Below are 17614 nucleotides of genomic sequence, written 5' to 3'. Positions count from 1 at the left end.
GAGAGTCTTAAAATCTATTTTCTTTTTGTTTTTCGAAGAGAGGACGAAGTATATTTTTCCGGATTTGCCATCGAAATTCACGGGATTTTCCCGGTTTTTTTCCCGGTGGCTTCAGCCCGGTTTCACGGTTTTCCAGATCACTACTGGTCACCCTGCAGATATGACACACTTGTCTTCAATCCCATTATTTGTTTTACCTTGAACCCATTTTGAGACCCAGCTTCGCTATAAAATTATACGGATAATACACTTAACCAAAAATTAATTCTCGGGCGGATTCGGAAAATGTAAACACAGCGATGTAGTTATGTAGGGAAAATTCTGTCAATTCTTAACCATTGCATTAAATTTAAATACATTATCTCATGCGTAAGATGAACGGTGGTCTGAATATAGTAACATGAATTTTCGCAAGATTTGAACCATAACCGAAACATTGTAATAGGGGAAATGGCTCTAATGTTGGCCTATGGATCTAAGATTGGGTCCATCGCTAAAAATCTGCTGTTTATCAATTTTATCTAGATGAACGCGTCATTGGGACGGTAATAATGGATATTTTTGGTCGCTATTGAAAGTTTAGTTGATTGCTGAATTTATGTATGGGCTCAAATTAGGGGCATTTAGGCCGACATTACATCCGTTTTCCCTACTTGATAAATTTAATATAAAGTAAAATAGTCAAAAATGCATGACATACATCCATTAGCGTAGCTAGAAAATGTATCTGGAGAGGGCCGAAGGGGGGCCTGTTGCACTTTTTTAATTTTGCAAAACTACGGGTTATTAAAAAACTCACTCAAATTGCGTCCAAGGCAACTTATTTTTGGATATATTTTTTTTTTTCTGTGACCAATAATATGACATTGAGGCTTACTATTATTTTAATGGTGAAATAATAAATTTGATTATATTTATTCCATAACAACGATTGGGACCTTTGAACAAGCAATGATCGTTTGTTTATGTTTTTTGTAATAAAATCACTGTCCGGATCTTGTTAATGTAAGCATCTCAAACTTAAGAAAATTCTCAGGGTTAGGTAATTTCATGAATTTTGTAACCAGATTTTTTTATTGATCAAACAAATCACAGACATATTAAATTTTAGGAGTTTGATTTTTATAATTTTATAAAATTCTGGCTGTTTCAAGGGTAAGTGCACACAGAATAAATTTAATACATTTAGGACGTAGGAAAATGTTCAAGATGCACAATTTTTTGACGTAGGCCTACGTCAGTGATTTCTATATGGGGGTACACTTTGTGAAAACTGAAGATGGAAAATGTAACGAAATTACGAAAGATTTTGAATGTTAATAACTCAGCTGCTCCTGGACCAATTTTAATAATTTTATCACCAACCGATCAGAAATATTTCTACGCATCGATAGCAATGTTGATTTTTAACAGGAAATTATTTAAAAAAAAATGAGAAATGTCAAGAATTGTTAAAAAGCGTCGAAATAACTAACAAATCCACTAATTACGTACATGCATATGCTGCAGATGCACAATCCTTAACATTGTTAATGTCAAAATAAAAATAGTTTTGTGATCCCAAACCCATATGTTTTCAAGATTTTGTAACTAATAAAAAAGGATATTCGAAAAGAAAGCAATTTATACATATGAGGTATATGCAGAAATTGAAATTTCTGCCCAGAATTTAGCTGCTGGAGTGCAAATTTGTGACACTATAGCTGTCCATCTGATTTCATTGGCTGGAAAACTTTTGTATACTTCCTAATCAACCTACAACCTAACAAATTTTCAGTGAACTTTACTAATATCTTGGACTATATGGAGATCTTTCGAATATTTCCTTATGTCTAGGAAGGATGTTTGAAAGAATATCCTGTAACTTTTGCAACGTTTCCTGAACATCTACAAAACTTAGGTTTTACAAAATTTCCTCAACTTCTACGAAGTTCCCTGAATTTATTCCAAATTCCATATGTTTTTTCATTTCTTTAAAATCTACAAAGATCTCTGAACATCTTTGCACTTCTGGAAAGACACCTAAGACATCTACAAATATTCTTGAACGCCTAGAAAGTTCCTTGAATTTAGCGAAGTTCCCAAAACCTCCAAGAAGTTCATTGAGCTTTTTTAGAGTAAGATTTCTGAAAAACTGCAACGAAGTTCCCTAAACTGAGGCGAAGATCCCTGAAGTTCATAGAAGTTTATTGAACTATTTTTAGATCTTTTAAAAGCTTTTTCAAAATTCCTTACACTTATATGCAGCTCCTCAAAATGCTACGAAAATTGAAAATCTTCTACAAAGTTTGCTGTTGAATTTCCACTACTACTCCACCACTACTACTACCAAGTCCATGGGCTAAAAAAATGAATTTATGTAGAAGTTCCCGATCAATAATGAGCTTCCCTAAAATAAAATAATGTTCCTTTAACTTCTAACTCCTCAAATTTAAATGAATTCTCTACTTCTACGCAGTTTTCAGAACTTTTCGAAGTTCCTTTTTTCTACGAATTTTTCTGAAGGTCTATGAATTTTCCAGAATATCTACCAAGTTTACTTAATTTCTACGATCTTCCTTGAACTTGTATTTGAAGTTTTACGAAGTTTCCACAAGTGAAAGAAAAATTCTTGGGCCCATGGCCAATTTGTAGAGCCTGAAGACGTCTTATTGTCATCGATTTGATATAATATAATTTCTCAAAATGGTTTCTTCTAGTCCAGAACATAACAAAAGTAATCAACATAAAGGACTTTAAAAATCTTTGTGGGCGGTCCAATTTTATTAATCACTGTTAAATAGTAGCATTGAACTTAACAAGCTTGAAAAAATACTGGTGAGTCAAAAACAAACACCAAAAATTCAGGAGGGGGCCTAGATAATTCTGGAGGGGGCCTGCCCCCCTGGCACCCCCATTAGTTACACCAATGCATATATCAATTTTGCGTAGTTCTACCACCGACAAACCGACATGAATGACCATACAAATTACCATGTTAGAGATTTTTAAGCAAAAGTTAAGTTCAAGTTTCAAGTCGGTTTGTCGGTGGTTCTACGTGATCAAGCTGTGATTTGATGTGATTTGTAAAAGCTAAATTCTTTACTTTCTACATGATAAAGTGGCTTTAGTGACTCAATTAAAAAAAATAGTGACTTTAGTGACTTTTGGGTGGAAAAAAGTGACTTTTTAGGGACTGGCTTGAAAATAGTGACGTAGCCATTAAAAAGTGACCTGCTACCAGCCCTGCAATTTCGATTAAACTTTGCATAATTGTTTGTTCTGGGCAATGCATAACATTTGTGCAATAACAGCCATTTTGAATCGTTTTTAAAATTATTAATAAATCGTTGTATGAAAACGTCGTTTCTGATAGAAATGACGTCTTAGACAATGTTGTGGCGCAACATAAAGTCGTTCTAGGAAATATATACACAGTTGAGAAAAAATAAAAATAAATATATTAAAAACTACAATATATATCCTTGCTTGAACATTGGGATTAAAAAAAAGCTAATGGAAAATGCAAACTTTTCAAATATTGAAAACTTTGGACACCTAAAAATTTACAAACTAAAGAATGTTTGTACAGAAAACGATTTAAATGGTGTCGTCAGATATTGTTTTCTATGCAAAAAAATTCAAGAAAAAGTAAATTAAAAGTCAAAAAATTTAATCAAAAGTTGTTGTTCTACGATTTTTGTAATGTTTTCAGACGTTTGCATTTTTAATAGATTTTTATAAAAAAAATGAACAAGAACATTTTTCGTTATTTAAATTTTTAATATTTTTTTAGGATTTTTATTTTTTTTCTAAAATTTACAAAAAAAAATGTACCGTTATTTTTCCCTAAAACTTTGTATTTGACGTCATTTCGATTAAAAGTGACGTTAACAAGCTACGATTTATTAAAAAATGTAAAATACACCATTTTGAAACAAATGGAATATTCAAAATGGCCGAATTATAGCACAAATCAGGTGTAGCATTAGAAAACATCACAAAAGCATTTGTAAGTAAAAGTTGTACGCAAACCAATACCACTATCGGAAAGGGAAGAATTTCCCCTACCCGATGATGTTGTTGGTTTACGTTAGCCTATTTCGGTTCGTGTGTAAATGGCTTTATAACTTTAGTTTACAAACATTTTTGGGCCGTTTTCAAATGTTACGCCTGAAATTTGAAAGATTGCCCATAACAAACAATTATGCAAAGTTTCATGCAAATCGGAGAAGGTCGAATCAAAAATTCATGTTTGTTTTGCTATTTGACCAGGAACTACTCAAGTGAAAAATTGAACTTCAAAAAGAGCAATTCAACGCCGGAATTGGAAAAACTCAAACTTCTCCGATTTGCATGAAACTTAGTTGATTGTTTGGGCAATCATTCACATGTTTGCTAAAATTCAGCCATTTTGGATCTTGTTTTTTTTTTTTAAATAGTGTCTTTGACATTTTTCAACAAATTGTAGCACAAAAACGTTACTTCTGATCGAAATGATGTCTGACACAAAGTTGTTGAGAAAAGTAAATGCTTCCTGGGAAAAACATAAACGGTAATATTTTTGAGTAATTTTGAATAAAGCTTTTTTTTAATTTGTTTTAAAATTTAAATATCCGGGAAAATCATCAAAGACATTACAAAATTATATTTTAAAAATAGTAAAAAATAACATTTAAAAATATATGGATCTGCGAAAGAATTAATTTTAAAATCCTACAATTACAAAAACAAATAAATTTAGAAACATGGACTCGGAACAATTCTCATCATTCATCAGCTATAAAAACAATATTCAGGATCTCATTCTAATACCCCGTTCACATTACAGCATATAGCACGTAATGCAATGAGAACTCATACATAGGATTTCCAGTTAAAACTAGATGTATGAGTGCTCATTGCAAGGCAGTGTATATCACGTGATATACGCTGTAATGTGCACGGGGTATAAGAAATAACAATTATTATCCTGAATTAAGTCTCAGCTTTAAGATTGCTGACTTTTCGAGATTCAGGGCATACACATGAGTGATGCAAAATTTGAAATTTTCGCTCCACAATACTTAAACGATTTCAAATCGGATCCTGACTAACCTCTCAAAATTTAAACCCATTTGGTGAGAAACTGAGATCGCACAAACCATTTGAAGTTTGTATGGGAATTATTATAGTAAAACCAAGATTTTTGTTCAGGTCTATCTAATAATTCACCATATCGGTCTGCTTCAAAAACTTTCAACTGTACTTGTAGGAAATTTTCCCAGCTACAACTTTGCTGAAATTCACTTTTTCATTAAATGCAAGGATCGAAAGTTATCAATGGTTCAATGCGCTGATGTCTTATGATCATGCTCAATCAACTGCTCAGCAGGTAACATTGGTGTTTCTGGGGCGTTGAATAGGACACAAAAATCATATCTACTATGTCACACTGCAAAATACAGTGTTGCCTAGAGAGCAGCTGCTTGATCATGTCATACCATGTTTACCAATCTCTTAAATAATTAATAACTTTTTTCTGTTTCGTTTTACATAGAAACAATTTTGAGCAAAGTTGTAGCTGAGAAAATTTTCTATAAGAATGGCTATCGAACTGTTTCGCAACTCAATATGGAAAGAGACTAGAAGGCAATGAGAAAAAAAATTTGAGATTTCCCATAGTAATTTACATGTAAACTTCAAATGGTTTGTGCGAAGTCTGTTCCAAACCAAATGAGTTGTAACTTTGGGAGGCTAATCAGGACCCAATTTGAAACCATTTAAGCACTGTGGAGCGAAAAAGTCAAATTTTGCATCAGTCTAATACCCATCGTTTCTACTTGGTTGAATGACCTTTACTCCCATCAAAAACAAAAACAACAACGTCTACATACAGTGTATCTCAAAATTGAGCGTACAGATGTCCTTAAATTTTAGAAAAACCTGTTGTTAAAGTCCAATTTAAAGAGATACGGTTATGAATTTTTCGTTGCTGAATCATCATACTTTTATCAATTATTGGTAAAGTATTGGGCTTATATGGTTGCGTTTATTAAAAGTAAGAGTTACATATTTGAGAAAAACGTTTTTTTCGTGAAATACCTTAATATCTTAAAATACAATGATCTAAACTTCTTGAAATTTTGCTCATTTTATGATCATTAATATTCCACTATTTTTTTCTAAAATTCGTCCAATAGGTAAAAAGTTGAAAATCGAACGTTTTACTAAAATAAATCTAACTTCACACAGGTTCTTCTAATAAAGTCCAAAACTATAGCGAATCGAATATTAATAAATATCTGTTTAACCATCAGCCAAGATTAAAAAAATATGTCTGTTTACAATGTATAAAAAAATCGACTAGGATGTACGCTCAATCTTGCGATACACTGTAGTTTAAGAACTAAGACATGAAATTTTTTGTTAAAATCTCGCATATAGGAGTATTTTAAGCTAAGGATTTTTCATGGGAATTTGTTCTTTCTTTGAAACATGATGTTTTACATCTAGGATGAACATCAACATAATGTTAACATCTTTTTTGCTGCTCATTATTTTCTTTAACGGAATATTGCATATATCCATTAAAATATCGACTTAATGGTCCATAACAATAAAAAAAAAACTGCTACAGCTGGCAAATTAAAGGGTTACACGTTCAATTTAACTTTGCACCGTTGATAGGTGTTGTCCCCCAAACAAGAAAATTAAGAATTATTCCTGCCGGGGGTTCTTTGGTCAGTAAACATCACCCCTGTTGTAACACCAATACAAGAATGTTTATTAAATCAAGAGCACTATCTTGCCCGGTAGGTGTTTGTACTGCTTTCTGTTCAGACAAAACAAACCCGGACAAGAAAATCCCACACCGTTTCTCGAGACATGACAGCAGTCGTCGTATGATAAGAGCAGTGTATTTAAATTCAATTGTAACCCGGCAAGAGTACCTTTGAACCAATTGTCGCCCACAATACGTTTTACAAAAAATGCTTATCTCAAACTGATGCCAATTCGGTCGCTTGGCCTAATTTATAATTATTTAATTTATAAACGCTTAGACTCCCCCTCTAAACAAGATTGCGTCTTCCCGATAAGTAGCGGACAACTGAAATCACAGCAGCGAAATTTTTGTTTTATCAAATCACACTTACGAAACCACTTGAAGCGCATTCATTCGGTGGGCGTTCGATCGGTGGGGGTGGCGGTGGTGATGAGATTTTCCGGACGGATTGTTAATAAATTACTTTCATTATCTGCTTGCACACACCCTCTTCAGAAGTGGCCGCCGATGGGGTTTAACTAAATCTTTCACACCACTTATTTTTCCTACTTCGCTTTTTCACACCCCTGACTGTGAGCACTTACTTTTCGTTTCTTCGATTATTCGTAGCAAATCCAGACTGAATCCAGCTGAGCCATCCGACCAACTCTGGATCGGTGCTCGGAAGCGTTCAAAATATTTATAAACAACTCACAGATTTTTCACCACAAAAGTAAACGAGAACCGAACAGATTCCAACACTTTCTTCGTTTGTTGAACGATCTTCTGGCTATTGCAATGCGTTGAACACCTCCGCACTACCACGCAGCTGGCAAGATCGAAAACCTTTGTAGTCAGGGAAAATTCCAACACTTTGTCTTGGCGGCTTGGGTGGACACTGGACGATGCCCCGGCTGCAGTAAATCACTTTTCCCGTACCGAAGATGAAGCTGATCCTTTCTGTCCACGCGTTCTCGTCGCGACCAACCGGAGTGGCCCTTTGGAACTGAACTTATTCTTTCAATGCAAGAGAAGAAAAGCGAACGCGAGTTACGAACCGAACCGCGGCTGCGTTCAAACTAAACCAACTGCTCCTAGCCGTTGTCGTCGGAAGCGTCGTAGAGCTGAGGGTTGAGCGCAAATGTGTTGCTCTCACCATCAGCGCAACAACCAACGACGTCGTCTACAGAAGCGCGCGGTAAATGAGCATGCGAGCAAATGGGTGCTCTTTCCGTTCAAAATTCATCCTGAACGGAAAGTGTGAACCTTTACTGCTCGAATTCAAGTTAAGTAACAACAAACAGATGATTTCCACCAATCAGGGCGTCACATCGAACAAAGTCTGCAATGGATGAATTATTCACCCTTCAACTGTAACATTTTATGTAGCAGCAGGTTTGGAGAGTACGGTTACTTCGAGCATATGGGAAGTGAATTGGCTTTGGCTTTTTCGAGTGCAAATGCAAACTAATTTGACACGAAGGCTCTACAAATTAAGGTGATTGCTTCGTGTTTGAAAACAAATGGTTATAGCAGGAAACAATTAGAAAATTCGAGTTATTGATGATAATGACAGTTAATAAGGATTACCTTCAAACTGGACAGTTACTCTTTATTCTACTAGGTCAGCGACCGATGCACACCGGGGCAGAATTGTATTTTTGTTGATCAAAAATCGCAGAGAGTTGGTGTCTTGGGTAAAGTTGTGCAAAGGACTATTTTTGAAATAATTAGTTTAGTTCCAGATAATGCCGTTCAGATGACGCTAGGCATATATCAGGCGGTAACATTTGATATCGGTAAAAAAGCTTTTGTAAACAAACTTTGTAAAGTCCTTTGCACGCGAACCAAAGTACGCCTACGCAAACCAATACCACTTTCGGAGAGTGACCCCTACCTGATGATGTTGTTGGTTTGCGATTTAAACACGAAGCTGACGGTTGGGACATGAGAACTAACTCTTAGCCTTTTACGGCTTATGTCTAGCCAGGGTGGCAAGTGAATTTCCATTTTGAAATTCCTGGTTTTTTCCTGGTTTTCCTGGTCAATGATTTAAACATTTCCTGGTTTTAAAAACCATGTATTTGACAAACAATGTTTAATAAAAAAATAAAGTGAATCCTTGTACTATCATTCTTCGCGCAATGCGGAATTTCACAAATCAAAATAGGTAGGGTAGAGAACTACTTCGGCCTAATCGCTCATTTTGGGCCTATCGAGCAGAAAACTTCAAATAAATCCTTGATTTCAGAGTTAACAAGTCAATTGTACGTTTGGTACGATACTTTAGTTTATAAGCTACGGAACGAAGTCACTGAGAACGCGTGATATGGAGGTTTGCACCCATTATTCCCAAAAACAAAAGAAGCACTCCGACCGAATCACGTTTTATCTTCATCCGATAGGCCGAAGAGAATTCATTGGCGTTTCAATGGCGTTTCAATGGCGTTTCAATGCGTTAGGCCGAGTTTAAAATCCGTAGGCCGAGTTTGGCGTCAAGAAGCAGTGTTAGGCTTTTGACAATATCTCAACGATTGGTTTCTCTTTTTCAAATCTTACGGTACGTACGGAAAGGTAAATAAATTTGGAAGCCATCAGTAATAACAGCATTCCGTTTGGTGCCAAACTGCGCTAGATTAAGGAAGACTTAGTGCGGGTTGTGCTTAATAGGACGGAAATGGGGTAATTAACCCTATTAAGGTTCCTGTGAATGCCCGCGAAATCTTTATCTGATTGTTTGCTGTAAAGAAGCTAGTAGGGAGCCGCGCTACTTCGTCGTATCATGGCGCCTATTTCCGTACTATGTGCTAAAACTATAATAGCAAAGCGTTTTCACTCATGTTTTTGCAAAAACATCTTTGCTTACTAGATTAATTACCATTGACACTGAAACATTTGCGATAATCCGTAAAATGAGCGATTTTAGGGGTGTATGACGAAGAAAAGCTGAGATACGACGGACTTGCGCGGAGCCCTGTCTAATGTCTGAAATTTAGAGATCTATAAACCCCTAAATCTTGAGATTTCTGTTTTTGAAACTGCGATTTTTTTAAATTTATCTCAAGGTGAAATTGCGAAGTGTGATAAGAATGAGGACTCTTTAAACAAACCTTTGCTTCTAACAATTTTACGGATTTCCAGTTTGTTTAAATTTTCCGCAAATTGTCAACGATTAAGAATCTTATTCAGCGGAATTTTGATTACAACATGATTTCAAAATCATATGATTAAAAGATTTCATAAACAACGCTGGTTTAATAACTCTTATTATTAAAAAGACTGACTGCTGAAGTTCATAGAACTTCCCTGAAGCGTTAAGGTCTTTCCTGAAGGGTTCATTGAAGTTTGTATTGTCTGAATTTCATGGGACTTCCCCGAAGTTCGAATCATTTTTTTTAAGATCTTAGGACTTCCCTGAAGTTCGGAGTTTTTTAGAAATGCATAAGAATTTCTTTTTTTTTTTCCTTTGGTTTGTTTTTTCCGTCGATCTTGTTTTCCGTGCTGAGCACCAATGCTACCGACGTGCCAGGAGGACAGCTCCCACACCTGGACCCTACCTATCGACCCATCAACTCATGAACCGGGGACCAACGGCTTTACTTCCCATCCGAAGGAAGGCGTGATCAGAGATGTTATGCCTCAGAACATCCCGGCGGCGCCAACTGGGATTGAACCCAGGCCTACTGGGGTGAGAGGTAATCACGCTTACCACTACACCACCGGCGCCGTTATAGGAATTTCTTAAATATCGTAGAAGTACCATGAAGTTCGTAGACATTTTCAGAAGTTCGTAAGACTTCTTTCAAGTTCGAAGAACTTTCTCGAAGATCTGAGGACTTCCCTGAACTTTGAAGAACTTAACTGAATATATGAAGACCCTAAATTTAGAATAGCTTCCCTGAAGTTCATAAGGCTTTAAATATCGAAGGGTTTTCCAAAAGTTTGTGGGTCTTTCCTTAATTTCTTGGAAATTCCCTGAAGTTTGGAGAACTCCCATGAATTTCGTAGGACTACCTGTAGTTCAATCGACTTCTCGGAAGTTCTAGGAAATTTTTTGAGCTTGGAGAACTATGTTACGGACTTCCCAAGAGTATTGAAGACTTCTCTGAAGCTCGAAAAAAAATCCATAAGTGTCATAGGATTATCTTTAAGTTTTAAGCAATGTCTAAATGTCGTAGAAGTTACATTAAATCTGTAGAAAATTCTGTAAAATTCGTAGTTATTCCCCAAAGATTAAAGAACTTCCCTGAAGTTCGTAAGACTTCTCTGAAATTTGTAGAACTTCTCTGAAGGTTCGGAGAGAGTTCCTGACCGTCGTAGGTCATCACAGTAGTTCACAGGATTTTCCTGAAACTTGTAAGTCTTTCCCGAATTTTGTAGAACTTGCATGAAGTTCGAGGGCCTTATCTGAAGTTTTTAGAAATAGAACTTTTTTATTGAACATGTTGAGCAGGTACTTCAAAGTAGTAACGCGTCGGCACTGCTTAAGACTGCTATCAATTAAGCACAAATCATTGATTCGAGAAAAACATTAATTAAAAATAAATACAAAATATGTTTACTAAATCCTAAGGGTAAATTTTGTTCATCAATGTTTAGTTCTGTGAACAAAATGGTTAGTTTTGACCTGATTATAAAAAGAAATTTTGACATACATATAATTTAAACCCTATTTAAATTATACAAACAAGATTATTTTCCTGGTTGACTTATGACATTCCTGGTGTAAAATGTAACAGGTACTTAACAGGTAGATTTTTAGCGATGGGCCCAATCTTAGATTTCCCATTTAGAATGGGAACAGAAATTTCAATACCGCAAGTTGCATTAAATTTGGTTACAATTTGAGATCACACAATCAAAACTGCGGACGAAAATAAATCGCTTAAAACCAGAATTGAGTGTATTTCGAAATTTCTTAGAATTTACATTTTTTACAAGAGCCTGGAACTTTGAAGATTTTTTCTTTAGAATTTTGGAAAAAGATCCAACGGAATTTTTAGGATGCCCTTAGCATTAGTAGCAAAAGCAAATAAGCATAAGCAAGAATAATCACATTCCCAAAATTGTTTTCAGTCAAAGAGTGGTTGTAGAATTCAAAAATTCGAAATTCAAGTCTTTTGAAATTTTCCTTCGTCACGATTTTTAAGCCTGAGAACTAAAAAAAACACTGAGTCATCAAAATTGTCATAAGTATGAAATCTTAAAAAACAAATTCGTCGAGGTTGCTTAATATTGTGTGTCTAAGGTGTTTGCTTTCTTGTCCAGAATAAAAAAAAATCAAATTCGCACTCAAACCATCACTTATGAAATGTATTTACGATCTAGCCATCATGAATTTAATGTTGTATTCTTATTACTTATAATGTTTTCTGATTATATCCTCATTCAATGTTTCATATTTCTTGGACTACATTGTTTGAGATTCACGCATTTTTGAGTCGATTTGAGGACCACCCTAATGTTGACAAGTACTAAAAGAAGAGATTTTTTAAGATTTTTTTTAAATCTTTATTAGAGAGATTTTTAGCCGTTGGCTAGTTCATCTCTATAAAATGGGAGGTCCCAGACTGGGGTTCTGCCAGCAAATTTTGTTACGGAATTGGCTTACAATTCACATGTACTCAAATAGAAGCAATTTGAGATTCCAGTAAAAAGACTAACAATGCAGGTAACGAGAAAAAAAAAAACAATCTGGTACATCAAAGTTAGGTAGGGTTTTGAAAGAGATCGGATCTCCACCGTAGGAGGGGTAATCCCCGTACGGTAGAGATGTACCGTCAGCCAAAAGAAAGTTAAAAGGACCTAAATGTTGTTGTATAACCCAGCGTCCTTGAGGAAATAAATAACTGTCGCTAAAGTGGAAGCTTCGTCGCCCAGTATGTCCCCAATGCTGTTGGGAAGTGCGTACTGCTCCCGTAGATGTTGGTATTGCGGATGTGTTCCACCGATGCAGTGGTTCCACAAACGTAGCACATTCTGTGGAACTGCGTCCCACCAAAACTATGTGAGATCCTTGTATGGCCTGTCCTAAGACGAGAAACCACCTTCTGGTCCCGTAGTTTCAACATATCCGTCCACTTGCTCGTCGTTCCTTTGATTCTTCGGATGAAGAGGGATTGGGATTGGCACCAATCTGCTTCCCAGGCTTCCCACATTTTGCTGACTATCCATCGCTTTATGTCCTGTAGTGGCACTTCGTCGGTATAACGGGGGCCCTACCAGGCTGTCGGCTTCGCTGTTTCCTGAGATACCGCAGTGCCCAGGGATCCAGGGAAACACCGTGTTCGGAGGTGTGGCCTCCAGAATACCCTGTATCCAGGGGTGAGTCATGGTCTCCGATGTAAGGGCTTGTATCACGCTGTACGAATCGGATAGCACCAGTATGGGCCGGTCCGATGGTGTTGTAACGGCAACAAAGATGGCCGCAGCTTCGGCGGAGAAAACCGAGCATTGTGGCGGTAGGCTGCTACTCATCGGTGCTGAAATTCCGGCTACTCCAATTCCGACCCCGGCTCGGGAAAGCGATCCGTCTGTGTATATGTGGGCATGGGTTGGGTAGTCCGAGCCTAGCAGTTCGGCTATTGTTCTCTGAAAGAGCGATCGTTCAGGATTTTTTTGATGAAGTGGACCAAGGGTCCACACAGCCCCCAGTTGACAAGCTGCTCTAAGATGAGGGGCGTCTACGTCCTGTTGAAGGCCTTCGATATATCCAGCGAGACGATCTCGGTGTGGAGACCTCTATCGTTGGCACTCTTGAGGACCTCCTCTAATGTTGCAAAATAAGTTGACGTTCCGTACCCTTGACGGAAGGCATGCTGTCGATGGTCTAGCAGGTTTTCGGCTTCAAGGAAATGCTTTAGCCTCTTGTTGACCATTCGCTCCAGGACCTTGGCCATACAGCATGTCAATGCTATTGGCCGGAACATGCTAGCTTCACGGGTTGTTTCATTGGCTTTTGGGATGGGAATGACTAAGCTCTCTTTCCACGACGCTGGATACGAGTTGGTGAGCCAGAGCTTGTTGAAAAGCTCCAGCATCCGTAGCTGGCCTGGCGTTGGTAACCTCTTGAGTAGATGGTACCCGATTTCGTCGGGACCCGCCGACTTTCCGTTGCTGCAGCGGAGGGCATGCTGCAATTCCTGCCAGGAGAATGCCTGGTTGATGTCCGAGTTTCCAGCGTCAGAAGAAACAGAGAAACTTGCAATGGATGACGTCGAAGGCTTAGCTTTCCGCTTGAATTCGTCTTCGTACTTCTCGATGGCTGCGAGATCGGCAAAGTACGAGCCGAGTTCGTCCGCTACAATTGCAGGGTCAGAAACAGCTTCACCGTTAATCTGTACGTGGAGCGGTGTCATGCGCCGTTTCCCACTCTCCATAAGTCGGCCGAAGACTGTGACGAATTCATTCCTTCCAGAAAGTCCATCCAGCTGGTTCGTTTGGCGACACGGATTTCTTGTCGACATTGATTGTGCGACTCATGGTAGTGATGGAGAGCGTCCTCGCGGTCGGGATGTCCGATAGGAAGGCGTTTTACACGGCGAAGTGCTTTACGCCGGGCTTTAACGGCTTTCCTCGTATCTTCATTCCACCAGCGTAGCGCTTTTCATCCGGGTCTTTGGGATGGTTGCTGTTGCTGCTTCGTATACCACTTCTGAAAAATCCTCAATGCTGTTCGGATTCCGCTGTAGTAACAAGGACTGAAAGGCTTCACCATAGCTATCCCAGTCCGCTTGTTCATAGCGCCATCGGGGCCTTCGTGTTGTCATCGGGAAGATGGCGGTCGAAAGTTGAACTTTGATGGGGTAGTGGTCACTACCATAGAGATCCGTGTTCGCGCTCCACTGAGTTTTTCCGGCAAAGCAGCGGCTGACAGCAGAGGTATGCCGCCCGTTAAAGTACGTGGACACACCTTCATTCAGAATCACCATGTCTTCCTTCTCGAAAATATCAACCAGGGTAACACCTCGAAGGTCGGAGCGGGGCAGCCCCAGCTTGGGTGGTGCCCGTTCAGATCCCCAAAAAGGATGCACGGTTCCGGTAGTTTAGCTATGGCTTCGCTGAGTTGATCGTGCAGGTTTGGCAGCCGTCCGCATGGCAGGTATGCACATGCGACGGAGATGTTCGCCGGTGCCGCCAGCTGGACACCAAGTATGGGAAGCTCGGAGTCCATATCGACAACCTGGAAAGGTATCGTCTTCAAAACCCCGATGGCCACGGAGTGCCGGAAGTTGTTTCCCCGTTTTGCTGTCCACGTATACTTACCGCCTAGAGAGCGGTTCATTTGGTCTGTTGTCACTTTGTTAGTTTCCTGAAGTGCGATGACCCAGGGGGGATCGTCGTGGCAAAGGAGCTCTAGATCACCAATGTGGTTCAGGAACCCGTTAATGTTCCACTGCAGGATGAAGTTTAATGGCTTGAGCAAGGCAGGAGTGGGGAACGAGCGCGCTGTGATTGTGGAGCTAGTGTCATCGCGACGGTGACTGCCACTCTGGTCGACGGGTAGATCTATATCGTAGGTGTCCGATCCATCGTGTTGGTCGGAGCCAGCTGACAGATTGATGTTGTATGCTGAATGAGACAGGGCCCCACCAAGGGCAGGTGTAGAAGTTCCACCCACCCAGTACAGGGATGACCCAACAGAGAGAGAAGAGGTATTACATGGTAGCGTACTGGGTTTGGCAGCTTCGATCGTTGTTATAGCAGCGTGTTCGAGTCCCTCGAAGTCCTTCGGGGAATGGGTCGATGACCACTTGCCCGTCCCGATACTCGAAGCAGACTTGACTCCCTCGTCGTCCATAGGGGGATGAGCGTTTCTGCCCTTGTGCGTCCCTCTTCCAGACATTTTTTAAGCTTCAAAACTTCACTAAAGACACAAAACTTAAAAATATTCAAACAGATGTGTTGTTTTGAAATGCATTATGTATGCCTTTAGGGTGGCCCTCTGAAAACCATATTTTGCGTATAACTTTTTTAATTTAAATTTCTCCTGAAAGTCATTTCTAAGAGACTTTTGAAGCTTCATGAGAAGCATTGTTATAAAAACATCACCTGTATATCTTTATATAAAGAAGTTATATCCAGTTATATAAAAAATAACAAAGTTCAAATGATTTTATTCAGAGGAGCCGGTGGCGTAGTGGTAAGCGTGACTGCCTCTCACTCCAAAGGGCCTGGGTTCAATCCCAGAAGGGAAGTAAGGCCGTTGGTTCTCGTTCCATGAGTTGTGGGTCGATAGGTAGGGTCCAGGTGTGGGAGCTGCTTCCCTGGCGTTTGTAGCATTGGTACTCAGTGCGGAAAACAAGATCGTCGGAAAACACATCAAGGAAAAAATTGATTTTATAGAAGTTAAAAAATAAAATATTTGATATTATCTTTTGAATACCGTCAAAATGTGTTTGATTATCACGTATGTAGATTTCAGAAAAATCAGTACATTGCCCGCATTGAGTGATCAGATGACATCCCTGCTAAGTCCTTGAAAATGTCTTATAACAGCCCAGAAATTCTCTGCAGGAACAATTAAAAAAAAATTCATGAAATTCATCCTTAGACTATCTTTGAATGAAAACCAGAACGAGGCGGACAACTCTATCGACAATGCAGGGAAGATTTTGTTTTGCTGTCATTAGATGCACACGCGATCGTGATCCATGCTGCTGGAAGATTAATTTAGATGCTTGAAATGAAAATAGTGAGATTTCGGATTGAGATTTAGAAATGTCGTCTCCCTAGCACCAGACCACTTTCACCCAACTGACACCTTCTGCACCTTGATTCACGTACATACATCAATAATATAAGTTTCTCAATTTTAGGTGCCAAGGATTCCAATTCATTTTTAACAAGACTTGTCACTGCCACACTCATATGACTCATGATGTACGTTTCTTCTTTTCACTCGATCAACATCGCCTCCACATCCATTTTTTTTTTGTTTCTGCATCCAATTCGCTAAATTGCAACGCGGCTGAGCGGCCGGCAGACAATAAAAGCCCATGTCCGTCCGTCATCCGCCGTATGCAACGCTCCTCGCGGTCATAAGTGGCAGTGAACTATAATACATGACTCAAACCGTTCCCGTCCGGTCACCGTTTCTTGAACTATCCCGTCTCCATCCATCAAACCAGTCCGTTCGGTAACGTCCAAAGTGGCCAGGCGCTTTGTTTTGAGAAAGCCGCCGAGAGAGGTTAAGGCTAAGCGCGAGGTTGTCTTAGCTTCCCACTCTTCTCGACTTTTTGTTCGCCATCAGTGTTTTGTTTGCCGATGCTTCCATCATTATTATTATGATAGCGACAAGACAATCAACCTAAGCAAAAACAAACAACCTCTCACTGCACTCAAGATTCTCGAACGACGTTGTTGTTGTTGTTGGTAGTAGGTGTGAGTGACAAAACCCCACACGACGTCCGCCGCCCGTTCGTTCGCTGCAACCAGAATGGCATCGCGAGGAGGATTATTTAGTCCAATGGACTTTGGATAATGCAGTTTATTGCTTTATCTCGCCCATCAAGAACAGTGGGACATTGATAAATGCGTGTGAAAGCGTCCGCGGCGGCAGCTGTAAGTCTCGGGGCTGGCTGATAAAGACGAGATAGGGACGGAGTGACGACGGCGCCAGCGGCGAGGCGCAGTGGCTAGACGCTATTTTACAAGACGGAAGCGGGCGAATGGCTATATGCTCTGTGCTCGCGTTTATCCAATTGTGGTTATACTTTTTAAATTACATACAATTAGAAAGAATTACGCCACTTAACGGGTTTGAGGCAGAGTAATAATTTGTAATCGCTACCAGGCTCTTTTGTTTACATAGATGTGGATGGTGGGAAGTAGTGAGACGTTCTATTACATGAGAATTTTCACTAAATTTGAATCATTTTATCGCTTTTT

The 17614-nt window shown here is 39.1% G+C and overlaps 1 protein-coding gene across 2 annotated transcripts in view; it reads right to left on the bottom strand.

The window, feature by feature from the left end:
• The window catches only part of LOC135704651 (ubiquitin-conjugating enzyme E2 W), a 144966-nt gene that overhangs the window by 97289 nt on the left and 30063 nt on the right, over nucleotides 1-17614 (bottom strand). The window contains exon 1 of one of the 2 annotated variants that reach the window (XM_065226134.1): nucleotides 7116-7814. The exons of the other annotated variant lie outside the window; for it this stretch is intronic. The gene's annotated coding sequence lies outside the window, so the exon portion shown is untranslated. Of the gene's footprint in view, nucleotides 1-7115; nucleotides 7815-17614 lie in introns of those variants that run through there. 2 annotated transcript variants of the gene reach the window in all.

This window comes from Ochlerotatus camptorhynchus, unplaced genomic scaffold (genome assembly GCF_037179485.1).
Source record: "Ochlerotatus camptorhynchus isolate MF236.1 unplaced genomic scaffold, CSIRO-AGI_Acam_v1.1 ptg000244l, whole genome shotgun sequence".
NCBI classification, from domain to species: domain Eukaryota; kingdom Metazoa; phylum Arthropoda; class Insecta; order Diptera; family Culicidae; genus Ochlerotatus; species Ochlerotatus camptorhynchus.
This window is presented reverse-complemented; position numbering and strand designations above follow the sequence as displayed.